We start from the raw sequence: 25,198 nt of genomic DNA on the forward strand, positions 1-25,198 counted from the left end.
CTGGAGAGGCTATTATAAGTTCAACCTAGAGATTCCTTATAAGAAGTTCCAGCAAAGGGGTGCCTGGGTGGCTCAATGGGTTAAAGCCTCTGCCTTCAGCTCAGGTCCTGGGATCAAGCCCCACATTGGGCTCTCTGCTCAGCAGGGAGCCTGCTTCCTCCTCTCTCTGCCTGCCTCTTTGCCTACTTGTCATCTCTGTCTGTCAAATAAATAAATAAATAAATAAATAAATAAATAAATAAAAAGAAGTTCTAGCATAGCAGATTCTAAAAGATCTATATGATCACTCACTGTTCTTGCGGAACTTATGTAAATAATTAGGCCAAGTTTGTTAAAACTGGACTTGTTTTTCAAATAAATTAGTCCTGATTTAGCTATGTCTGGAAATGAGGGTTATTTTAGAGAGAAAAATTATGTTTCAGTAACACACCTTTATGGATATTAAGTTCTAGATTTTGTTGTCTTTAAATGTTTATTTACCTAAGCTAGACAACTTGAGATAGACTTCAGAAAAGTTGCACAATAGCTTGTTTAGATGATCTTGCCTAATATTCTGTAGGGATAATAACAGAACCCGTTGGACACAAATATATGTTAGTTTTATGGATACCTTTTCAGACTGGGTAGAGGCTTTTTCTGCCAAACATGAGATGGCAGGAATAGTAGCCAAAAAACTACTACTACAAAAAAATAATTCCTAAGTTTGGGTTGCCTCTCGAGATCAGGTCAAACAACGGCCCTGCATTTGTGAGTTCAGTCTCAGAGGCATTGGCCAAGGCCATGGGCACTAATTGAAAACTACACTGTGCTTACCGGCTCCAGAACTCTGGACAAGTAGAGAGAATGAACCAGACTCTTAAAGAGATCTTGACAAGTTAATTCTGGAAACTGACGGTGGATGGATGTATCTCCTTCCCTTCGCCCTCCTTAGGGCATGATGTACACCCTACTTAAACAAGGTTACCCCATTTAAAGTAATGTTCGGGAGACCTCCTCCACTCTGCCCTCGGCTACAAGAGGTTGCCCTAGTGGAAATGACCAATCAGTCTGTACTCCAATTACTGCAGGTGCTATAGTCTGTCTTAAAAAGAGCCCACGCAGGGATCCAAACTGCCTACACTGAGACGGAGACGGGGGTGGAACCACATCCTTACCAACCCGGAGACCTGGTTTGGATATGCCACCACCAAGTGGGAAACTTGAAGCCTCTTTGGAAGGGACCGTTTACTATCATCCTATGGAGGACCCAAAGGATTCCAACATCTTACTGCAGGAATTAAACGGACAGAGTGTGCAGTTCCCATCCTAATTCCGGCACTAGTTGTGGCAGGAATAGCAGGGTCCACAGCAATAGGAACCACAGCTTTAATAAAGAAGGACTTAGCATACTATTCCTAAAAAAGAAGGGGCTCTGTGTAGCCCTGGGAGATGAATGCTGCTTCTGGGTATTAACACCCTAATGTCACTTGTACAAAAAAAGAGGAATTGGGGCAATAAAAATGTCAGTCCTACAAACTCAATATAACTCCTTACAACAGAAAGACATAAAACGGGCTGAAAGTCAAGAAATTGACTAATCTCCAAAGAAAAGGGGGGAATATTAGGGTTGATTTAATGTTAAAACCTGTTTAACTATTAGGGCCTGCTTAGCCAGAGCAACTCCATATTGCCTAGGTAGCCATATTGTTGTTTACATCCACAGACTTGATTCCGGGAATAAATGCCCCAGTAATTCCTGGTAAGGTTCCGGGTATCGATTCCAGGAGTAAACGCCTTAACAATAGAAGCCACATACTTTGGGCCTGCGGTTATGCCCTAAAAAGCCAGCAAGATCGAGGCATCATCCCTCTCTTCGGAGGTGGCCCTGGCCGGTCAGTCTGACTTGTAATGCTTGGTATAGAATAAGACTTTGCATAACGTTCACTTGTCTCAGTCTCGTTCCTTTGATAATGGACCCCAACAGTAATGGGTGGGAAGCCTCAGAATAGTACCCTACAGATAGTAAGTACTGCATTCAATCAGTGGACTTATTTTTATTTTGTTATTGGTGTTGGTGGAACCATGTAGCCCACAGAGTCACTGTGAGCAGAGCACTGATGAGACAGACAACATTCCCAGCAGCTAGCCTGACACGTAGAAGGTAAACTTAGTGGGTCTTAATTCTCTTCCCCATTCTCTCTCCTTACTTTGAATTGTTCACCCCAAATTCAGGCCACTCCATGAAGCTCTCCCTGCTTTGTGTCCCCTGGGCCAACAACAGGGCCTTTCCTGTGGCTCTGGGACAGGATATAGGTGCTAAGGGGGTAGATTTTCCTCTGCCTTTCAGAGTTTTGGCTGATACAAGAATTAAGTTGACATGAGACAGATTAATAGGAGAAATTAAAATTTGATTATGTAAGTATGGGGAACCCACATACACATGAGATTCCAGAGGCAGGCAAAAAAGAGGTATATACGTCATCCTCAACTAAGGAGAAGGGGGTAGGGGTCTGGGACTACAAAGGGAAGGAAAGCAACTCACAGGAAGATGAAAAAGTAAACATTTGGTAAACATATGTTAGCTGGGCCATCTAGAAACAATAGGACACAGAGAAGAATCTTAACAAAGGGACTTTTCTAAATTCTTCTCTGTCTGGGACCCTAATTCGTAATATACTGTAGTTATTTATGGTGGCCACTCTCTTCTGGAGCAGGTCCCCTATCCCAAGTCCTTCATGCAGTTAGGCAGGGAGGTCAACGTTTCTTCTCAAGTGTTCTGGGCCTTGTTTCCAGCTCGGAATAATCTGCATGCCAAGGGGGCACATCTTGGGGAAGCACAGGGTGGGCAAGCTAGGTTGGGTCACACATGCACAAGCATCTCTGTTTGCACTGACATGTTACCCCAGACTTTGTGGACTTTAGTGGTGGTTGCTATAAGGGCAGGAAGTGGGGTGTGACAGATTGGGGTTTCCAGAAGCAGATGCTGAGGTGGAATTTGGGGGCACGATGTTTCGAGGTCAGTATCTATGACAGAAATGAGTGGGAGGTGGGATCAGACGGAGGGAAAAGTTGGACAGAGATGTCAGCCGAACAAAGCCACGGCTGACTTCACAGGGAGGTCTGGAACATACCCATCAGAGTATCCCACAGCAGGCTGACAAGGCTGGGACTTTATACCTTCCTCTCTTTCAATCACGGGATGTGGACTGTCCCAGGAAGAGCACGACCCCACAACCTGGAGTGGAGGCAGACCCTAAGTGGGTGCCAGTTGGTGTCTGAGCATGCATGGCGCCAGGTCCTTCCTTGAATGGTGATCTGGATCGTACATTCTGTGTCCACCACACTGGGGGGTGAACCAGCGACTTAGTAACACATACCAAGGAGCTGTGGTAAAGGAAGGACAATCCAAATGGGATCCTAAGTTACAGAAATATATATAGGTATACTAGGTTTTCTTCTAGTTAATGTCCTGAACTCCCTGACTCTACACCAGGAGTCCTTAACCGAGGGTCCGTAGATGGAGTTCAGAGGGGCTCATGACCTGGGATGGGGAAAAAACAGCATCTTTATCTGAACCAGTGTTTTACTGAAATTGAGGATTTCCTTAAATCATGGGTATAGGCAACAACCCACAGTAAATTTAGCAAAACCTATGACTTAGTCACCAGTAGAAACTGTGGCTGTGTTTGATATCACATGAATGTTACTGTCAGTATCTGCACACTGGTTTATGCTCAACAGTACTTCAACGTTGTTACTTTTTACATCTTTAGATCTTGCTATTTATTTTTTTAAAGATTTTATTTATTTATTTGACAGAGAGAGACATAGTGAGATAGGGAACCCAAGCATGGGTAGTGGGAGAGGGAGAAGCAGGCTTCCCACTGGGCAGGGAGCCCGATGTGGGGCTCGATCCCAGGACCCTGGGACCACGCCCTGAGCCATAGGGAGACACTTAACCAACTGAGCCACCCAGGCGCCCCTAGGTCTTTCTATATTATATGTTAAGAGAGAAGCCCATATTATATCACATATTATTGAATATTCTAATAATTATATTTTGATATAATTAGGTTCCTTTGTAATCTTATATATATTATATACGTGTGTGTATTTAAAACATTATTTTATGTCAGGGTTCATAAGCTTCATCAAATTCTCAAAGAGGTGCATGGCACAAAACACATTAGGAAGTCCTGTAGTAGAAGTCTACGCTGCCAGAGGTGACTTACATTAGGTAATTTATACACAAACCGTCCCCAACCTCATACAACACAACTACTCCCAACATTGCTCCCCATTATTTCCCAAATAAAACACATTAGAAAGAAAGACAGAAAATTCTGCTTCAGGACCTTTAAGTCATGTCATGCAGTTATTTCATTCACTCAGGGTTGTAGGTTCAAGCCCCATGTTGGTATAGAGATTACTTAACAATAAAATCTTAAAAAAACAAAAACAAAATCATAGGGGCATATATATATTTTTGAATTAGTGTTTTCATTTTCTTCAAGTAAATACCCAGAAGTAGAATTACTGGATCCCACGGCATTTCTTTTTGTAAGCTTTGAGGAGCCGCCATACTGTGTTCCACAGCAACCGCACCAGTTCACGTTCCCACCAACCACGCACGAGACATCCCTTTTCTCCACATCCTCACCGGCACTTGTTGTTTCTTGTCTTTTTTAGCCTAGCCATTCTGACGGGTGTGAAGTTTGTCTCACGCTTTTCAGCTTTGAACCAGGTATTATAATTAATAGCTGTGCCAAAACAATTTGATTTCGGCTTAATAGATTTCCACTTTGAACTTCCAATTTCTATAGTCAGTCGCACGTCACTTCTCGGCCTTTTGGCTAAGATCAAGTGTATAGTCAGTCGCACAAGCTCTTGGCTCACCAGGTGGCAGGGTCAATGGGAAGTGTGGGAAATCACAGTGTTAGGTGTACATGGAGTATGTGTAGGGAATAGAGACTAAGCAGCCCTGCATATAGCACATAGAGAGGGCAGTGTGAACATTCTAGCAACAATGGTTATGCAATCTATGCATGGTATAAATCTACAGCTATTTATTTTACTCACTGATAGTGCTTTTCTGTTTTGCAGTAAATCCTCTTGGCAGTACTGCGCACAAATAAATGAACATATGTATTTATGAAAATGTAGGTACTGAATTTAATGATTTACATGTAATTCACCCAAGATGTCTGTTGACCTCTGACACCCATGCGGGCCACAGAGATAGAACTGATCACACAAAAACCAGAAGATACCTGTCCGATGACAAAACATCAGCATCTACCTCGGAATTCAGTAGTTATTCACAATGGAATATTACTCAGCCATTAAGAAGAACGAAATCTTGCCATTGCAATGATACAGATGGAGCTAGAGAATACAATGGTAAGAAAAGCAAGTCAGAGGAAGACAAATACCATATGATTTCGCTCATAGTGGAATTTAAGAAACAAAAAGGAAAAAATAAGAGAGAGAGAGAGAGAGAGAGAGAGAGAGAGAGACAAACAGACTCTTAACTCCAGAGAACACATGGATGGTTACCAGAAGGGAGGAGGGTCAGGGGGTGCGGGAAATAGGTGATGGGGATGAAGGAGAGCGCTTGTCCTGATGAGCAAGGGAGGGGGGACTGTTAAATCACTAAACTCTACACCTAAAATTAACATAACACTGCATGTTAACTGTACTGGAATTAAAATAAAAAAGAAGTTGGTGGTTACTTTAATAATGTATATGCAGGTAGAAAAGATTTACATATAACACTATAAAGCATAATTTTTCAAGATCAAATGGTTGTTCGAAACTCATTTTCTTTTTTTTCATCCTTAATTTCCTTGTGTATGTATGAAAAATGAAGTGGCAGCTATTAAAGTGTTGGCTGAATTTAGCAAACAAATGGTCCCATGATACCAACTTTACATCAGGGTCTCTAGGTGCTTCAAATACAAGTTAAATTAATAATAGTGCAATGATTCCATCCAATGTGTTGGATCAAATAACAGTTTTGGAAGTTAATACATTTATTTGTTTTTTTTTCAATGATAATGTGAACATAAATTCTAGCAGAGGAAAATGTGGTAAAAATAATGTTTCACTCAATTAAGAAGTCTGTAATCACAGGAACATTGAGATTGGTCATAGTACACATATAACTGATAACTGCATCCAAACAAACTGTAATATTTTTTCAAAGATTAATTATTTGAGAGAGAATCCACACAAGAGAGCAAGCAGAGGGGTAGAGGAACAGAATCTTTAGTCTCCTCCCTAATCATGACCTGAGCCAAAATGTAGAGTCCGAATCGAAGAGTTGGAGGCTTAACCCACTGAGCCACCTAGGCTTCCCAAACAAACTGCAATATTATGTATTTTCTCTACAGACAAAATTAATGTCTGAACATTTTTTGTATGTGACAAAGTTCATGTTGACTACCTCCCAAAATAAGAAAAACTTAGCATGGCAGCATCAGATTTTAGAAACATTTGATCTTCTGAAGAACTACTTTGTCACTCCACCTAAGTGTCCTACAGTGGCACTGGATTTTTTAAAAAGAGAGTTCTCTAAATTTCAGGGTCTTTTGTTTACCATCACGTGAAAATATTTAATCAAAATATTCAACAGATAGGGACGCCTGGGTGGCTCAGTTGGTTAAGCAGCTGCCTTTGGCTCAGGTCATGATCCCAGCGTCCTGGGATGGAGTCCCACATCGGGCTCCTTGCTCGGCAGGGAGTCTGCTTCTCCCTCTGCCTCTGCCTGCCATTCTGTCTGCCTGTGTTCACGCTCTCTCTCTCTCTGACAAATAAATTTTAAAAAAATTAAAAAAAAATACTCAACAGATAGAAGGCTAAAAAAAATCCCTTTGGCTTTTGAAGCTTTTAGTGAGTTGCGGTTAATGAAAACAGGAAGGCATTAAAATGTTTCCCTAAAAAAGGATTGAGACAGATTACAGTGAGAAACAAATAGGACTGAATCATGAAATTCTGTAATTGTGCTTTGGGATATCTTGCCTTGTGAAAAGACACTTGACTTTTTTTTTTAAAGATTTTATTTATTTGTTTGACAGACAGAGATCACAGAGAGGCAGAGAGAGCGGGGAGGGGGGAGCAGGCTCCCCGCTGAGCAGAGAGCCTGATGTGGGGCTCGATCCCAGGACCCTGAGATCATGACCTGAGCCAAAGGCAGAGGCTTTAACCCACTGAGCCACCCAGGCACCCCAACACTTGACTTTTTGATAGAGTTCTTATTTCTTAATTGGATAAAATTTTAATTGGGTACATTTATATTCTGTACCTGAACAAAACAAAATTTAAGATGGCCTATGATTTTCAGCATCCAAATGTGGTGAAATTTCCAAAAGAAACAAAGACAACTTCTTAAATGAGTTTTGTCTTGTGAAAACATTTGTTGAAGAATGACATTTTGGGGCACCTGGTAGCTCAGTGGGTTAAGCATCTGCCTTCGGCTCAGGTCATAATCCCAGGGTCCTGAGATCGAGTCCCCCATAGGGCTCCCTGCTCAGCGGGGATCCTGCTTCTCCCTCTGTCTGCTGCTCCCCGTGCTTGTGCTCTGTCTCACTCTATCTCTATCAAATAAATAAATAAATAAAATCCTTTTTTAAAAAAGTATCATTTTTAAAAGTATCATTTTTGTCAGAGAGAGAGAGGGGGGAGCAGCAGACAGAGGGAGAAGCAGGACCCCCGCTAAGCAGGGAGCCCTATGGGGGACTCGATATCAGGACCCTGGGATCATGACCTGAGCCGAAGGCAGATGCTTAACCGACTGAGCCACCCAGGCGCCCCTAAAAATAAAATCTTGAAAAATAATTTTTAGGGGTGCCTGGGTGGCTCAGTCAGTTGAGTATCTGACACGATTTTGGCTCAAGTCATAATCTGAAGCATGTGAGATGGAGCTCCAAGTCAGGCGTGGAGCCTGCGTAAGATTCTCACTCTCCCTCTCCCTCTGGCTCTGGCCTCCCTGCTCTCTCTGTCTCTCAAAATAATAAAAATAATAAATTCACTTAAAATTTTTTTCAAAAAGATTTTATTTATTTACTTGAGAGAGAGTGAGAGAGAAAGCATGAGGGGGAGAGGGTCAGAGGGAGAAGCAGACTCCCTGCTGAGCAGGGAGCCTGATTCGGGACTTGATCCCGGGACTCCAGGATCACAACCTGAGCCGATGGCAGTCGCTTAACCAACTAAGCCACCCAGGCACCCACTTTAAAAAATTTTTAATGGTGGGGGGCGCCTGAGTGGCTCAGTGGGTTAAACCTCTGCCTTCGGCTCAGGTCATGGTCTCAGGGTCCTGGGATTAAGCCCCGCTTTGGGCTCTCTGCTCAGCAGGGAGCCTGCTTCCCCCCTCTCTCTCTGCCTGCCTCTCTGCCTACTTGTGGTCTCTCTCTGTCAAATAAATAAATAAAATCTTAAAAAAATTTTTTTAATGGGGATAATAGTAATAGACTCATTGGGTTATTGTAAGGATGAAATGAGGTAACATGCATAACACAGCACAGTGCTTGGCAGATAGAGCACTCGATAAACATGAACTATTATTATTGTTTTTGTTACTATTATTAAGAGGCTATGTTCTTGATTGCTGTTAAATTATCTTTATCACTGACTTGGTGTCCTAACATTAGCAGATTGGTGGCTTGACCTTGTCTTTACTTAGCAAAGGAACCCAGTGATCAGGAAGATTCACCAAATTAAATCATAGCATTGACCAGCATTTTCAAGAATGTTTTCTTTAGAATGTTGGCCCTGGGGGCACCTGGGTGGCTCAGTGTGTTAAAGCCTCTGCCTTCGGCTCAGGTCATGATCCCAGGGTCCTGGGATGGAGTTCCACATTGGGCTCCCTGCTCAGAGGGGAGTCTGCTTCCCTCTCTCTCTGCCTGCCTCTCTGCCTACTTGTGATCTGTCAAATAAATAAATAAATCTTAAAAAAACATAGTATGTTGGCCCTGTAGGATGCTCTGCCAGCAAAAGGTTCTGCAGTCGACTGCCATTGGGAAGCTCTAGCCATGTTCTTGCAAATTTGTAATACCGTGTTAGCACTGTAAAAATCTGAGAAGCCTTGCGGTAAAGAAACACTAATTTTGTTTAACCCTCATTTTCCCAGTTTATTTGTAGCCTCTCCTCTCTTCTTTGTATGTAATCCCTCAAAATTAGTAGAGTATTCTAAAAAATATATTTCATGAAACACGGATCCAGTCTTTTTCATCTCAGAAATGGAAGGCCCAACTGGGGGGACTTTCCCAAGGCCACACAGTAATAGTGGATTCTAAGGCCTTGATCTGAGGTCTCCAAATCCTTATGACTTTTTTTTTCTAGGAAAGTCGTTTTATATGTTATAGTCTTTGGGCCATGGATCAACTAATGTGGGCTATATATTAATTAGGAAATGTATGATACCTTTGAAAGGACAAGACTATTTTATAATAGCCAGAGGTTTTCTATTGTAAAATCTACGGCTTCAACGGCCCCCATACTCTCTGGGACTAAAGGTCTCCATTCACAGGCAGTAGTCAGGGACCTTAGACCACAGTCAATGGGACATTGTCTCTTGAACTGACACAAGACGAACGCCAGGGGGCGCACTTTCCTAAGGCTATCAACTAATATTTACAGAGCCACAAGGCATAGACGCAGGGAGAACGCAGAGTAAGACAGAAGACACTATCACTATGGGGGCATAATGATGTTTAAGATATTAAAGCCATGACAGACAAATTAGAAAAGAAAAGGAATCCAAGGGACACCTGGGTGGCTCATTTGGTTAAGCGGCTGCCTTCGGCTCAGGTCATGATCCCGCGTCCTGGGATAGAGTCCCGCATCGGGTTCCTTGCTCAGCAGGGAGCCTGCTTCTCCCTCTGCCTCTGCCTGTGCTCACTCTCTCTGACAAATAAATAAATAAAATCTTTAAAAAAAAATGAAAAGGAATCCAAATAGCACTATGTCAATGTATAATACTTCTGTTTCATAATCAACAAAAGTAAGGTAAAAAAATGTAATGTGGGTGTGCCTGGTGGCTCAGTGGGTTAAGCCTCTGCCTTCAGCTCAAGTCATGATCTCAGGGTCCTGGAATCGAGCCCCACATTGGGCTCTCTGCTCAGCAGAGAGCCTGCTTCCTCCTCTCTCTCTGCCTACTTGTGATCTCTATTTCTCTGTCAAATAAATAAATAAAATCTTTTTAAAAATGTAATGTGGAAAAATATGTGTATATATGTATATACATATGCAATATATACATATATTGTCTAAATCTATCTAAATCTCTAACAGCCAAAACATGTCAACTTCATATTAGAAGATATAATATAGAAATAGTTGCTAATGGGGCGCTTGGGTGGCTCAGTCGGCTGGGCATCTGCCTTCGCTTGGGTCATGATCTCAGCGTCCTGGAATTGAGCCCCACATCGGGCTCCCTGCTGCCGGGGAGTTTGCTTCTCCCTCTGCCTCTGCCTCTTCCCCTGCTTTTGGTCTCTGTCTCAAATAAATAAAATCTTTTAAAAAAAGAAATAATTGCTAATATTTATTGAACACATGCTATGCATTAGGTATCTTATGTGCACTATTTCATTAACACTTAAGCCTATGAGGTAGATATTACTTGAATACTGTCCTCATTTTACACATGAGAAAACTGAGGCTGAAAATCTTAAATAACTTGTTCAAGTTCACAGTACTAAGTAGAAGAGACAGCTGAGCCTCCACTGTCTCCCTCCAGAGCACCCAACTACTCCCTCTCTCGTCATGGCTTACAAGGCCCTGTGGTCTGGATCTCAACTTACCTCTCCAGCCTTGCTCAACACAATTTGAATCCAGCAAGACAGAAGTACTTTCTGTTCCCTGAACAGGCCACATTCCCTACATAAGACCCTCTTCCCTTCATCTTTACCTGACGAAATCTTACTCATCCTTTTGGTCTCGGCTTAGACATTACTTCCTCCAAAAGTCTCTGCTCCCAAGTCTGGGTTAGGTGACCTTCCTCTGTGCTTCTATAGCTCCCCCTCATTTCACCACACTGTATGACAATTGCCCATCTCCTGATCTGTCTCCTCTGCTAGACTAAGAATTTTGGAAGAGCATGGGGCACCTAGGTGCCTCAGTGGGTTAAGCCTCTGCCTTCAGCTCAGGTCATGGTCTCAGTGTCCTGGGATCGAGCCCCGCATCGGGCTCTCTGCTCTGCGGGAAACCTGCTTCTCCCTCTCCCACTCCCCCTGCCTGTGTTCCCTCTCTCTCTCTCTCTCTGTCAAATAAATAAATAAAATCTTTAAAAAAATAAAAAAGAATTTGGGAAGAGCAGAGACGAGGTGTGTCTTGCTCCCCACTGCATTCCCAGCCCCTGAGGCAATGCCTGGCATACAGTAAGTTCCCTATCCATAGAAACTTCTCTACCTGAGACATTTCTCAGCCTCACAAAGCTGTATGGAGAGAAAACATGGCCAACTCTTTCTGCCACTCGCAGATGGTTACTGACCATCATTTCGGTCTCTGGTACTAGTGTTCATCAAGCATGTTTGCTGTGGTTTTGCTTTGGTTTGAGCAGTTTAATGAACACTACTTTTTTTTAAAGATTTTATTTATTTATTTGACAGACAGAGATCACAAGTAGGCAGAGAGGCAGGCAGAGAGAGAGGAGGAAGCAGGCTCCCCACTAAGTAGAGAGCCCCATGCAGGGCTCGATCCCAGGACCTGGGATCATGACCCGAGCTGAAGGCAGAGGCTTTAACCCACTGAGCCACCCAGGCACCCCTTAAATGAACATTATTAACGTATATCTGATACATATAAAAGCAGAGGGAGTGTAGAAAGTTCCAATAAGAAGTGATGTAGGGTTATAAAATGAAATGAAATGAAACTAGAATGAAATGAAACTAGAATGTGAAAGTTACCAGGGTTGCACAAAAATCTACATAAAGAGTAGTGAACATTCTTTTTTTTTTTTTAAATAGGCTCCACCCAGCATGGAGTTCAACATGGGGTTTGAACCAATGACCCTGAGATTAAGACTGGAGCCAAGATCTAGTTGAACATTCAACCAACTGAGCCACCCAGCCGCTCTGACTAGTGAACATTCTGTTGGGTAAATACAAGATCATGCAACATGTGAAGTATGCTTTGCTTATGAAGGACTCCCCCCCCCAAAAAAATCAAGAACCATCTATCTCAACTGAGGAAATAAGTGTCCTAGGCTCATTCCCAGAGTATCTTATTTTGGGATGTGGGTAGAGCTAGAGGTCTTTGCCCGCCTTCCAAGTCTTTTTTCAATCCTTTTCTGAAACGTTACCATCCCAAGCTTCTCTGAAAATGATTAATGTGAAATCTTGTATTTAAAGATGTTATAGCAAAAAGCCAGGATAATCGATCTTTATAAAGAAGGGCCGCATTCTCTTAAAAAGAAAAAAGTCAGTGAATCCCTCCCATTGTGTATCCCCTTGCTCCATCTGTATAGGATTTTACAAAATATTATCATCTGGATTTTGGAATATATTACCATTTTTTGAGTGCCCATTAGAGGTCAAGCACTTCTTAACATTATCTTATTTAATCCTCATAATGTCTTTGTGATACAGATATTATCTCCTTCTAGATTAGGAAACTAGGATGCTTAAAGGTTAAGTAACTTCCCCAAAGTCACACAACTATGAAGTGTTTATACTGGAATTGGAAACATCATTTTGTTGGATTCCAACATGCTCTTTACACTATATCAACCTGCCCCTCTTAAGTTCATCCTTACAATAAACACATAAAGGAAGGTAAGAAAATTATTTCCCCCTCTACTTGAACGAAAACAGTGAAGCCCAGAACTCAGATCTTCTGTCTCAAATCACTGTACTTTTACTTCGCTGGTTAAAGGTTAATGGTCAGAACCTTTACAAGGGGGACCCCTGGGGGGCTCAGTCAGTTAAGCTCTGTTTTTGGCTCGGGTCAGGATCCCGAGGTCCTGAGCCTGCCTGTGCATGCTCTCTCTCTCTCTCTCTCTGAAAAATAAATAAGATCTTAAAAAAACAAACAAACAAAAAAACCTTTACATGGGTTGGACTTTCTTAGTGACCAAGGAGTAACACCTGGGCAGAGGTGGGAATGGGTGGGCCTGCTCGCTTGGTGGGATGAGGGAGGGAACCAGCAGCACTGCCTCTAGCCCTTGCATTTTGTTCCCGAGCTGCTAGGCACTTCCCTGGCTTTTTGGCAACATTCCTAATCTGCTCACTGGAAATTGCCCATTGTTGACTTTGACTCTTCAAATGCAATCCTGGCCAGACTGTGTGGGGCATGATAGGTTATGTGTGTCCTTTCAAAACACTGTGTTCTGGATTAGGCTTTTGGACAATTGGTTTGGACAAATGGTCTTATAGGACTAATTACATCTTGTCCCATGGATCTTTAGGGAAGTTGAACAGAATGACCCATTTGAGGATTAACTCTTCATGTGCAATCCTGGAACCCAGGGCTCGCTGGAACAGGCTAGGATGCTAGGGCAGATATTAAAACCCAAGGACAGATTCTGGTCAAATTTCCTGAAATGATTTCCCTGGGAATTATAGGTTTTGAATTTTAATAAGATTGGACCCCTCCCTTTCTAATGTATATGTGTGTTTATCCCTGTGGATTCCAAATATTACTATTGACTTTAGCTTGCCATTAGTCTAATATTAAACATTTTCTAAAGCAGTTGCGTAACACTGATGCCAAGTACACAAGATAAATGTATGAAAATGTAGAGGACTTCTGCCTCCATCCGAGAGGGAGTAACCACCCTTTGGATTTACCCTTTGCCTTAACCAACCAAGAAAAAAAAAATATAGAAAATGCATCAAACAATAGTTTTCTAGGACCCATCAGGCAATGTAGGAAAAGTGATCCCTGAAATATGGTTAAAAAGTAAGGTGTACCCTCCAACCCAGGCTGGATACAAAAGTTGGGGGGTTCAGTACAAAAAAAATAGATGCCTGGGTCGCCTGAGTGGCTCAGTCATTAAGCGTCTGCCTTCGGCTCAGGTCATGATCCCTGGGTCCTGTGATGGAGCGCTGCCTCTCTACTCAGTGGGGAGTCTGCTTCTCCCTCTGCTTGCTGCTCCCCTGCTTGTGCCTTCTCTCTGACGAATAAATTAATAAAATCTTAAGAAAAAAGGTAGGGGGGTCCTTATTCAAAAGGCAGGGAAGAAGTTTCCCTTTCTCCCAGTCGCTCAACCTGTCATGGTGATTTTTTAAAAAGATTTTTTTGTTTTTATTCATTTATTTGACAGAGAGATCACAAGTAGGCAGAGAGGCAGGCAGAGAGGGGAGGGGGAGGAAGCAGGCTCCCTGCCATGCAGAGAGCCTGATGTGGGGCTTGATCCCAGGACCCTGAGATCATGACCCGAGATCATGACCTGAGCCAAAGGCAGAGGCTTAATCTACTGAGCCACCCAGGCGCCCCTAAAAAGATTTTCTTTATTTATGTGTCAGAGAGAGAGAGAGAACACACAAGCAGAGGGAGCAAGCAGGCAGAGGGAGAAGCAGGCTCCCTGCTGAGCAAGGAGCCCCACGCAGGACTGGATCCTGGGACCCCAGGATCATGACCGAAGCCAAAGGTAGACACTTAACCGACTGAGCCACCCAGGCATCCCTGTCATGGTAATTTTTTTATGTGCTATTTATTGTTGCATTCCTCAGGCATGAGACCCTTTCAGGGCAAATGCAGACCCTCAGAGGTGCCCAGAAGCCGTGCCCTCTGACAAGGCATGACACGCACGCTTAGTGCACATCCGCTGCTGGCTTCCCCCTCACGCCAGCTGCTGTATCACTGCCCCAGGGAAGATGAGCAAGGAATTTGCACTTCCCATAAATCTGACACCCCCAACGACTGTGGATGAGTAGCCCCCAGGGGTACTGAAAACTCTGGGCCAGGATGATTTGGAACCTGGATAAAAGGAGGCAAGAGGTTTGTCCCTGTGGATCTTCTGCTGAATGTACCATGGGCTGCCGGCCTGCGACACGATGGTCACCACCATGCCCTGCCCTGATACACCACAGGGACAGACACCTAATTCTGACTCTCTCTGTGCCCAGGCCCGTCCCCACTAGAGACAAGAGGGTGGCATTAGTTGTTGGGCAAGGGAAGAGAGGGGGAGGCTGAGGTGCCAGAGGGTGAGGGAACCTGTCCCAGAGAAGCAGTGAGACAGAGGGGAAGAGGGCCATGTGTGAACCCTGGTCCCAAGCCTTTAGTGCATGCGCTGCAGCCCCATGGGCCTTCACTTACAAAACACACATTCGAAGATAAAATTATAAGGAATTTAAATATGGTGACCACAGAGCATTAAATCCAAACACGGGCCCTTTGGGGTTTGCGGCCCTGTGCCAGTTGCTTGGGCTACCAGTCTGTGAAGCTGTTCCTATTTACTAGGGAGGGGGAACCAAGACAGCCTGGCAGACTTCCTGAATTAAGGAGACATGGCTGAGCATCTGGAGATACCAAGGCAGCTAGAGCACGTAAGAAAGAAGAGCAGAGAGGAGAGAACTGCACAGAGGGAGAACTCCAAAGATCTGCAGATGGTGTCCCTCAAATATTCAGCAGAGTACTAAGCAGCGGGTGCCTGGGCGCCAGTTGGTTAAGCAACTGCCTTCAGCTCAAGTCATGATCTTGGAGTCTCAGGATCAAGTCCCGCATTGGGCTCCCTGCTCACTAGAGAGTTGCTTCTGCCTCTGACCTTACCCCCTCTCATGCTCTCTCTTTCATTCTAATAAATAAATAAAACTTTACAAAGGAGTGCTAAGTAGTGCATTCATGTGAGAAAACTACCAGGGACAGGGGAAGAACCATCTGAAAGAATTAGAGGACACAGTGCCTAGTGCACACACAAGGCCAGAAACAGTGCCTAATCCCACCAGCCGGAATGGAACAACCTCATGATTTACAGGGCACCAAGTAGAGTACAGCTAGGTCTTGCCTGAGTAGTGCAGAATACTATGAAGAAGCTCAAGAAGATTTACAGGAATACAAAAAGATTCAAGACCCAACATAATGAAATTGACAGTGCCCGGTATCCAATCGAAATCATAAATGAGGCAAGTAAATACAAGCCATAATGAGAATAATCAATTTATCAAAAACAAAGCAGAAATGTTAGAATGAGCAGAGAAGAATATTAAAACAGTTATAACTATATTCCATATGTTTACAAAATGAAGTAGAGACTTGGAAGATAGGCAAAAGCAAGAAAATAAAAGTAAACAAAGGGGACCACATCAAACTAAAAAGCTTCTGCACAGCAAAGGAAACCAGCAACAAAATGAAAAGGCAATCTACTGAATGGGAGAAGATATTTGCAAATCATGCATCTAAGAAGGGGTTAATATATCCAAAATATATAAAAACTCATACAACTCAGTAAGCAAAAACCAAAACTAAACAATCTAAAAAAGTGGGCAGAGGAACTGAATAGACATTTTTCCAAAGACATATGAATGGCCAACAGGTACACGAAAAGGTGCTCAACATCACCAGTGACCAGGGAAATGCAAATCCAAACCACAGTGAGTCATCACTGTGTACCTGTTAGGACTATCATCAAAAAGACAAGTGATAACAAGTGTTGCGGAGGATGTGGCGAACAGGCAGCCAGCCTGCATTGTTGGTGGGAATGTAAATTTGTGCAGCCAATATAGAAAACAGTATGGAGGTTCCTCAAAAATTTAAAAACAGAACTACAGTAGTTCCCCTGAGATAAGTCAGAAAAAAATATTTAAAATATATATACAAATGTATATATATAATATATACAATAAATATAAAATTTTATACATTATATAAAATAATTTGTTCATTTATTCAGCAAGTATTTTTCACCTACTGTGGTAGACTGACTGTCTATCCAACATAACATCCAAATCCCTAAAATGTATGTCACCTTATGTGTAAAAAGGGTTTTTGCATGTCAGATTAAGGGAGTTTGAGATGAGATTATTTTGAATTATCTGAGTGGTTCCAAAATGCCATCACAAGTGTCCCTATAGGAGAGAGGCAGAGGGAGATTACAAAGAAGAAAGCCATATGATACAAGCAGAGTCAGAGAAGGTGCTATGCTGCTAGCTTTGAAGATGGAAGGAAGGGGACAAGATCAAGGACTGCAAGGAATGCCACTTCAGTATCTAATACTGGAAATGCCAAGGAAACTGATTTTCCCTTAGAGCCTCTGCAGGGTGTGTGGCTTGCCAACTCTTTGGTTTCAGCCCGGTGAAGCTGATTTCCAGCTTCTGGCCTCTATAACTGTGAGAGAAATAATTTCTGTGAGTTTAAGTCACCAAATTTGTGGTAATTTTTTGTACAGCAGCCACAGGAAACAAATGCAACTATTATGGCTAGACACTGCTCTGTGTTTGAGATGATCAAGGAACAAAACGAAGGCCTCTGCCTTAATGGAGCTTAAACTCTAGTGGAGTAAACAGACAATATACCATATGCATATTAAACAAGTAAATTGATATTTTAAATACAGTGGCTATGGTAGGCCTCATTGAGGAAGTGGTGTCTGAGCAGACTTTTAATTTGGTGTTTATTTAAAAAATGAGAACAAAACTAAAATACTGCCTACTACCTTGTAAGTTGGGAAAGAGATGATTATTATCTCAAGTGTTCTAATATCCACATATTATTTGGAAGAACTGGTATTAACTTGAAACTTGTTAAACATACATGCTAACATATCAAGGGTCATCAATGAAAGAACAGAGATAGAATGTATAATCTCCAAATTAATAGTGGGGGAAAATGGGACAAGAAAATAAAATTCAATTTTTTTAAGCTGAGAAAGGAGAAAAAGCAAAGGAAATTAGAACAGATAGACAGCAACCAGTAAGATGTTAGAAACAAATACAAATAAATGTGACCTCAGAGATGCAAACGGATATGCCAGTTAAAGGAGGTTGTCAAATAAGGGGAAGAAAGGGAAAATCCCCCTAATATGGAAAGATACTCCTAAAATATGAGAACACAGAAAGGCTGACAGTTAAACGATGAAGAAATATACCAAGCAAATACTAGCCAAAAGCCTGAGTAGTTCTACTAAGGTAAGTCAAAACAGAATTTAAAATGCATTGTTTGGAACTGAGGAGGTCACTACAGCAAGCTACAGCAAGATAAAAGGTGGGGCAATGTAACGTTCCTTCCTCAATTTTTGATAGGTTAAAACTAAAGACAAAAAATTAATAATACAGAATGTTCAAAGAACCTAGTTAGCAAACTTGGTTGGAAACTGCTATGAATATTCACGTACAAGTCTTCTAGTGCACTCGGAGCAGGCTTCTCCATTGTGAAGGTGGAATGCTTGATCATAGGGTTTGTATATTTTCAGAGAAGACTACAGATAGAATTCAAGTTCTGTGTACCCCTCTACCTTATTCTCCTTCACCCTTCCCCAAGAGATCACCACGGTCCTGGAAGTGCTGTTTATCATTCTAAAGCAATTTCAAAATGTACTAGTTCACATGTTTATGTGTAGCCCTTAAACATTATAAAGTATTATTTATACTTTAAAAAAGGAATTTTAATTATTTACTTCTTATAAGTTATTTAAAATTCATATAAATCAGGGGGCACCAAGCTGGCTGTCAGAAGATCATGTGACTCTTGATCGCAGGGTTGGGAGTTCAGGCCCCACACTGGGTATGGAGATTACTAAAAGAAAATAAACTTAAAAAACTAAAACTTATGGGGGCGCCTGGGTGGCTCAGTCATTAAGCATCTGCCTTCAGCTCAGGTCATGATGCCAGGGTCCTGGGATCAAGCCCCACAATCAGTCTCCCTGCTCAGTGGGGAGCCTGCTTCTCCCACTCCCCCTGCTTGTATTCCCTCTCTCCCTGTGTTTCTCTATCAAACAAACAAACAAATAAATAAATAATCTTGAGGGGGAAAAATTGCTTAGTTTTAAGATGTGGGCACCTTTGACTTTACAAAACACTACCATGTTACTTTTCCAAGTAGTTTGTGTCAATTTATATCACCACCATCAAGTTTACATTGCTGATAACTGTCATCTAATATCGAGACTTTTCCATGTTTGCCAATCTGATGCATGTGAAATTGGACCTGTTTTATTTTGTGTCCCTGTGATTAGATTATCTTATAAATTCATTGGCTGCTAGGGCTTCCTCTTCTATGAAAAGCCTATTCATACTCTTTGCTCAGTCTCCTGTTTTTCTTACTTATAAAGTTTGTAATGTATGCACAGTAAGGTTCATTTTGGTGTATACTTCCACGTTTTAACAAATGCAATGTGTAACTCCACAATTAAGATACAAAATAGTTCCGTTGACTCCTGAGATTCCCTTTTACTGTCCTCTTTGTGGTCAAGTGCCTCTCCCCACACCAACCCATGCTAATCATTACTCAGTTTTCTACTCCTTGTTTTGCGTATTGCACGATGTAATATAGAAGGAATTATACCATATGTAGCCTTTTGATTCTAGCTTTTTTTCACTTAACATAATGCATAGGAGAGCCACATTACTGAATGTACTAATAGCGTGTTCCTTTTATTTTTTTTAAAGTAAGCTCTACAACCAAATTGAACTCTCAACCCTGAGATCAAGAATCATATGCTCTATCAACATCCTGAGCCAGCCAGATCCCCCAGTAATTTGTTCCTTTAAATTGCCAAGCAGTATTAGTATTCCATTGCATGTATGTACCAACCACTTGTTTATTCACCAGCGGGACAGCTTGATTGCTTTAAGTTTTTGGTAATTATAAATAAAATTACTGCATTTACATATAGGCTTGTGTGTAAACATAAGTTTTCATTCCTCTTTGGTAAATTAGGAGTAGGATTTCTTTAATTTTAATATGCATACATAAGAGAGTCCCTTCTACATAAGAGGCCTTACTACATTTATATCCCGAACTCTTTCCATCTTCTGTTAGCTTGTTTAGTGGCTTAGTGCCAATCTTATTTTTACCTTCCCCAACAAAAAGTCATTTTACTTTTAGTCCATGTTTATTTGAATGTATGAACATTTCAACAATTAATGTGATCACCATTTCTTCTTGCATCCCACTCACTTCTAAAAAGCACATTTTAATGATCTGCTTTGGAACGATAAATTGGATTAAGTGAACAGAATGTTCTAGTATTATGACAGAACCTGGTATCTCCAAAATACATATTCTTGGATGATAGAACCTAATCATCTATTTCATGTAGGATGCTACACACTGGTCCAGAACAATTGACTTTTCTAGTCCACTTCAGCTGTGAAGGAGATGACCCTCTGTTTATTATTGCCTACATAAGAGACGAGGGAGAAGGCTAACAGATGCCCCCTGAACCTCACTTCAGGATCCTCGAGGTTTTCATGCTACTCTTTTCTATAAACATTTGACCTGTGTATATCTAATTTCCTCTTAACATAATCAAATGAAAAATTATATTAAGCAGAATACTTAATATTCCTAAACATTTTATGAGTTATAAACTATTTTAAGAATATTTAGGAAAGTCAGACAAAAAGGGGGAAATGTCTGTGGTACCTTTCTATATCATCAAAGCTCCTTAACTCAAAGAGTAATTAGAAACAAATCTTTGAAAAATGCCAACTCCATAGCTCATATTGCAACTAGTGTTTTAGGACAGACATGTAGGTCTGACTCTGGGGAAATTTGTCTTTGCTTTTTTGGGGTGTTATCTTTTTTAAAATCTAGCAAATTCCATACTGCCCTTTTAAATATGTTAACGGCTGTGAAGAAGTTCCCATTATTTTTTTCAGACAATTATCTTTTAAAAATGTTTTCGTAAGAGGGGCACCTGGGTGGCTCAGTGGGTTAAGCCTCTGCCTTCGGCTCAGGTTATGATCCCAGGGTCCTGGGATCGAGCCCCACATCGGGCTCTCTGCTCTGCAGGGAGCCTGCTTCCTCCTCTCTCTCTGCCTGCCTCTCTGCCTACTTGTGATCTCTGTCAGATAAATAAAGAAAAAATCTAAAAAAAAAAAAGTTTTCATAAGATATTAACATACCAATGATTTAAATAAATCAACAGTGAAATAGATGTGCTTAATAAAAACTGGCAAATGTTTTTGTTTCGGTATTTATGTACGTGTCTGTGTGTGTATGTATGTACTTATAGTTATCTATTTATCTACTTATTTATTTAGTAGGCTCTACACCCAGCGTGGAGCCCAATGCGGGGCCTGAACTCACGACCCCAATATCAACACCTTACCTGAGATCAAGAGTTAGACATTTAACCAACTGAGCCAACCTGGTGCCCCTGGAAAAGGTTTTAAAAAATAGCTTTGGGGGTGCCTGGGTGGCACAGTCATTAGGGTTTCCTACTCTTGGTTTCCACATAGGTCATAATCTTGGGGTTGTGAGATTGAGCCCTACATTGGACTCCGTGTTCAACAGGGAGTCTGCTTCAGATTCTCTCCCTCTGCTTCTCCCCACATCCCCCCCGTGCAAGTGCTAATAATTAAATAAAATCTTTGAAAAAATAACTCTGACATAGAAGAAGAAAATACCTTTATGTATAGCAGGGACTTTTAATCAACACAAAACAGTTAAATACCTGAAAACAACTCACTTTTTGATAATTATTTTCAACTTAATGCCTTACTGGTTACTTAAGATTGATTTAGGAAAGATAAAAGACATTACCTCTATGTCAACGGGCATACAATGTATAAAGATATAATTTGTGAAAATAATCACACAAAGGAGGAGGTTAGAGTTGTATAGAACAGTTTCAGTATCCCACTGTAGCTAAGCTGGTTACTAATTCATATTAGTTTGTTGTAAATTTAAGATGTCAATTGCAATCTCCTAACCACCAAGAAAATAAGTAAAATGACAGAGAAAAAAGGAATGAGAAGGGAATCAATACATATTGATGTATTACATAAAAAAACATGTGTTACAAAAAAAACACACAAAAAATATATCACAAAAAAAATTCAAACACAAAAGACAGTAATAAAGGTGTTGAGAAACAAAAGATGTAAGATGTATAGCAAACAAATAGCAAAATGGCAGTTTTATCAGTCATTACTTTAAATGCAAATGGCTTAAACTCTCCAATCAAAAAAAGGCAGAGATTGAAAAAATGGATTAAAAAAACATTAACTATAGGCTGTTTATAGATACTTGCTTTAGATCCCAAAACATAAATAGGTTGAAAGAGGAAAAAGGGATAAAGATATTACATGCAAATAGTAACCAAAAGAGAGCTAGAGTGGCTCTATTACTATCAGACAAAATAAACTTTTAAGTAAAAAAGTGTACAAGAGGGGCGCCTGGGTGGCTCAGTGGATTAAGCCTCTGCCTTCGGCTCAGGTCATGATCTCAGGGTCCTGAGATCAAGCCCCGCATCGGGCTCTCTGCTCGGCAGGAAGCCTGCTTCCTCCTTTCTCTCTGCCTGCCTCTCTGCCTACTTGTGATCTCTCTCTGTCAAAAAAAAAAAGTGTACAAGAGACAGAGCAATAATATATATTAAAAGGTCAACCCATCAAAAAGACAGAACAATTTTTATGTATAAGCACCTAACAGAGTCCCAACGTACAAGAAGCAGAAATTTAAAGAATAGAAGGAAGAAACAGTTCTATGATAACAGCTGAAGACTTCAATACCCCACTTTCAATAATGAATACAAGAAGAAGGTCAATAATAGAACAGGACTTAAACACTATGTACACTCTTAAGTCCACATGGAGTATTCATTCTCCTGGAAAAATCTATGTTAGGCCACAAAACAAGTCTCAATAAATTAAAAAAAAGACTCAATCATACACAGGATCTTCTCTGACCACAATGAAAAACCTAGAAATAAGTAAAGGAAGTGAATAGTTCACAATATGTAAAAATTACATAACACGCTCTTAAATTACAAATATATCAAAAAAGAAACCACAATGGAAATTAGAAAGTGCTGAGATAAATGAAAATACGGTATTAAAACTTAATGAGATACAGCAAAAATAGTGCCAACAGGAGAATTCATAACTCTAAGTGCCTACACTAAAAAATTTCAGATCAGGGGCACCTGGATGGCTCAGTGGGTTAAAGCCTCTGCCTTCAGCTCAGGTCATGATCCCAGAGTCCTGGGATCAAGCCCCACATCGGGCTCCCTGCTTTGCAAGAAGCTTGCTTCTTCCTCTCTCTCTCTCTCTGCCTATCTCTCTGCCTACTTGTGATCTCTGTCTGTGAAACAAATAAATAAAATAAAATAAAAATCAATAAGCTAACTTTTATACCTTGAAGAACTAGAAAAAGAGGAGCAAACTAAACTCAGAGCTAACAGAGGGAAGTAAATAATAGAGATTAGAGTGGAAATAACCAAAGAACAGAAAAGCAAAGGAGAAAAGCAACAAAGTCAAAAGTTGGCTCTTTGAAAAGATCAACAAAACAGATAAGCCTTTAGCTAGACTAAGAAAAAGAGAGTAAGCTCCAACTGCTAAAAAACAGTAATGAAGGTAGGACATTACTACCAACCTTACAGAAACGAAAAGGATGAAAAAAAATGCTATGAACAATTGTACACCAATGCACTGGATAACCAAGATAAAATCAACAAATTCCTAGAAACAAAATACTAAAAATGACTCAAGAAGAAATAGAATACCTGAAAGATCTATAAGAGAAGAGACAGAATAATTAGAAATTTCCCCTTAGAGAAAAGCTCAGGACCAGATGGCTCCACTGGTGAATTCTATTAAGCATTGAATTAACACCAATCCTTCTCAAAGTCTTCCAAAAATAGAAGAGGAAATAATACTTTGTAACTCCTTCTATTGAGAGAAAAGCCAAAGACACAAAGATACAGACCAGTCAATATCCCTTATGAATATATAATGCAGAAATCCTTGTCAATGGGCTCCTGAGTGGTTAAGTCAGTTAAGCATCTGCCTGTGGCTCAGGTCATAATCCAGGGTTTCTGGGACTGACTCCACATCAGGCTCCCTGCTCAGCGCAGAACCTGCTTCTCCCTCTCCCTTTGCCACTCCCCCTGCTTGTGCTCTTGTTCTCTGTCAAATAAATGAAATCTTTATTTTTTTAAAAATATTTTGTTTATTTATTTGACAGAGATCACAAGTAGGCAGAGAGAGGCAGGTGGGGTGGGGGGAGTAGGGCTCCCTGCTCAGCAGAGAGCCCAAAGTGGGACTCGATTCCAGGACCCTGAGAGATCATGACCTGAGCTGAAAGCAAAGGCTCAACCCACTGAGCCACACGGTGTCCCCAAATAAGTAAAATCTTTTAAGAAAATCATCAAAATTACTAGGCAAACCAAATTAAGCAACATATTAAAAGAATTATACACCAGGGCGCCTGGGTGGCTCAGTGGGTTAAACCTCTGCCTTCGGCTCAGGTTATGATCCCAGAGTCCTGGGATCGAGCCCCGCATCGGGCTCTCTTCTCTTCTCTCTTCTCTCTCTCTCTGCCTGCTTCTCTGCCTACTTGTGATCTCTGTCAAAATAAATAAATAAAATCTTTTTAAAAAAAGAATTATACATCATGATCAAGTGGGATTTATGTCAGGAACGCAAGGGTGGTTCAAAATATGAAAACCAACAAAATGTAATATACCAGTTTAATAGAACAAAGGAAAAAAGCCACAGCTGTCTTAATTGATGCAGAAAAAGCATTTTACAAAATACAACAATCTTTAATGATAGACAGAAAACTATGAACAGAAGGAAACTTCCTTGGATGCCTGGGTGGCTCAGTCAGTTAAGTGTCTGCCTTCCATTCAGGTCATGATCCCAGGGTCCTGGGATCGAGTCCTGCATGGGGCTCTCTGCTCAGTGGAGAGCCTGTTTCTCCATCTCTCTCTGCCTGCTGCTCTGCCTACTTGAGCTGTCAAATAAATAAATAAAATCTTTTAAAAAGGAAGAAAACTTCCTCAACATTAGAGTATTTGTGAACCCCCCACGGCTAGTATCATTCTCAATGGTGGAAGACTGAAAGCTGTCCCCTCTAAGATGAGTAACAAGACAAGGATCCCTGCTTTAGCCACTTCTATTCAACATTATAGTGGAAGCTCCACACAGAGAAATTATGTAACAAAAACAAAGAAAACATACCCAAATTGGAAAGGAAAAGGTAAAATTACCTCTGTAGAAAATGAAGATGCTATATATAAAAAATCCTTAAAAATCCACAAAAATATGTTAAAACTGGCAAACAAATTCGGCAAAGTTGTAGGGTGTAAGATCAACACATAAAAACTGTATATGGGGTG

The sequence above is a fragment of the Mustela erminea genome, chromosome X (genome assembly GCF_009829155.1).
Source record: "Mustela erminea isolate mMusErm1 chromosome X, mMusErm1.Pri, whole genome shotgun sequence".
NCBI classification, from domain to species: Eukaryota; Metazoa; Chordata; class Mammalia; order Carnivora; family Mustelidae; genus Mustela; species Mustela erminea.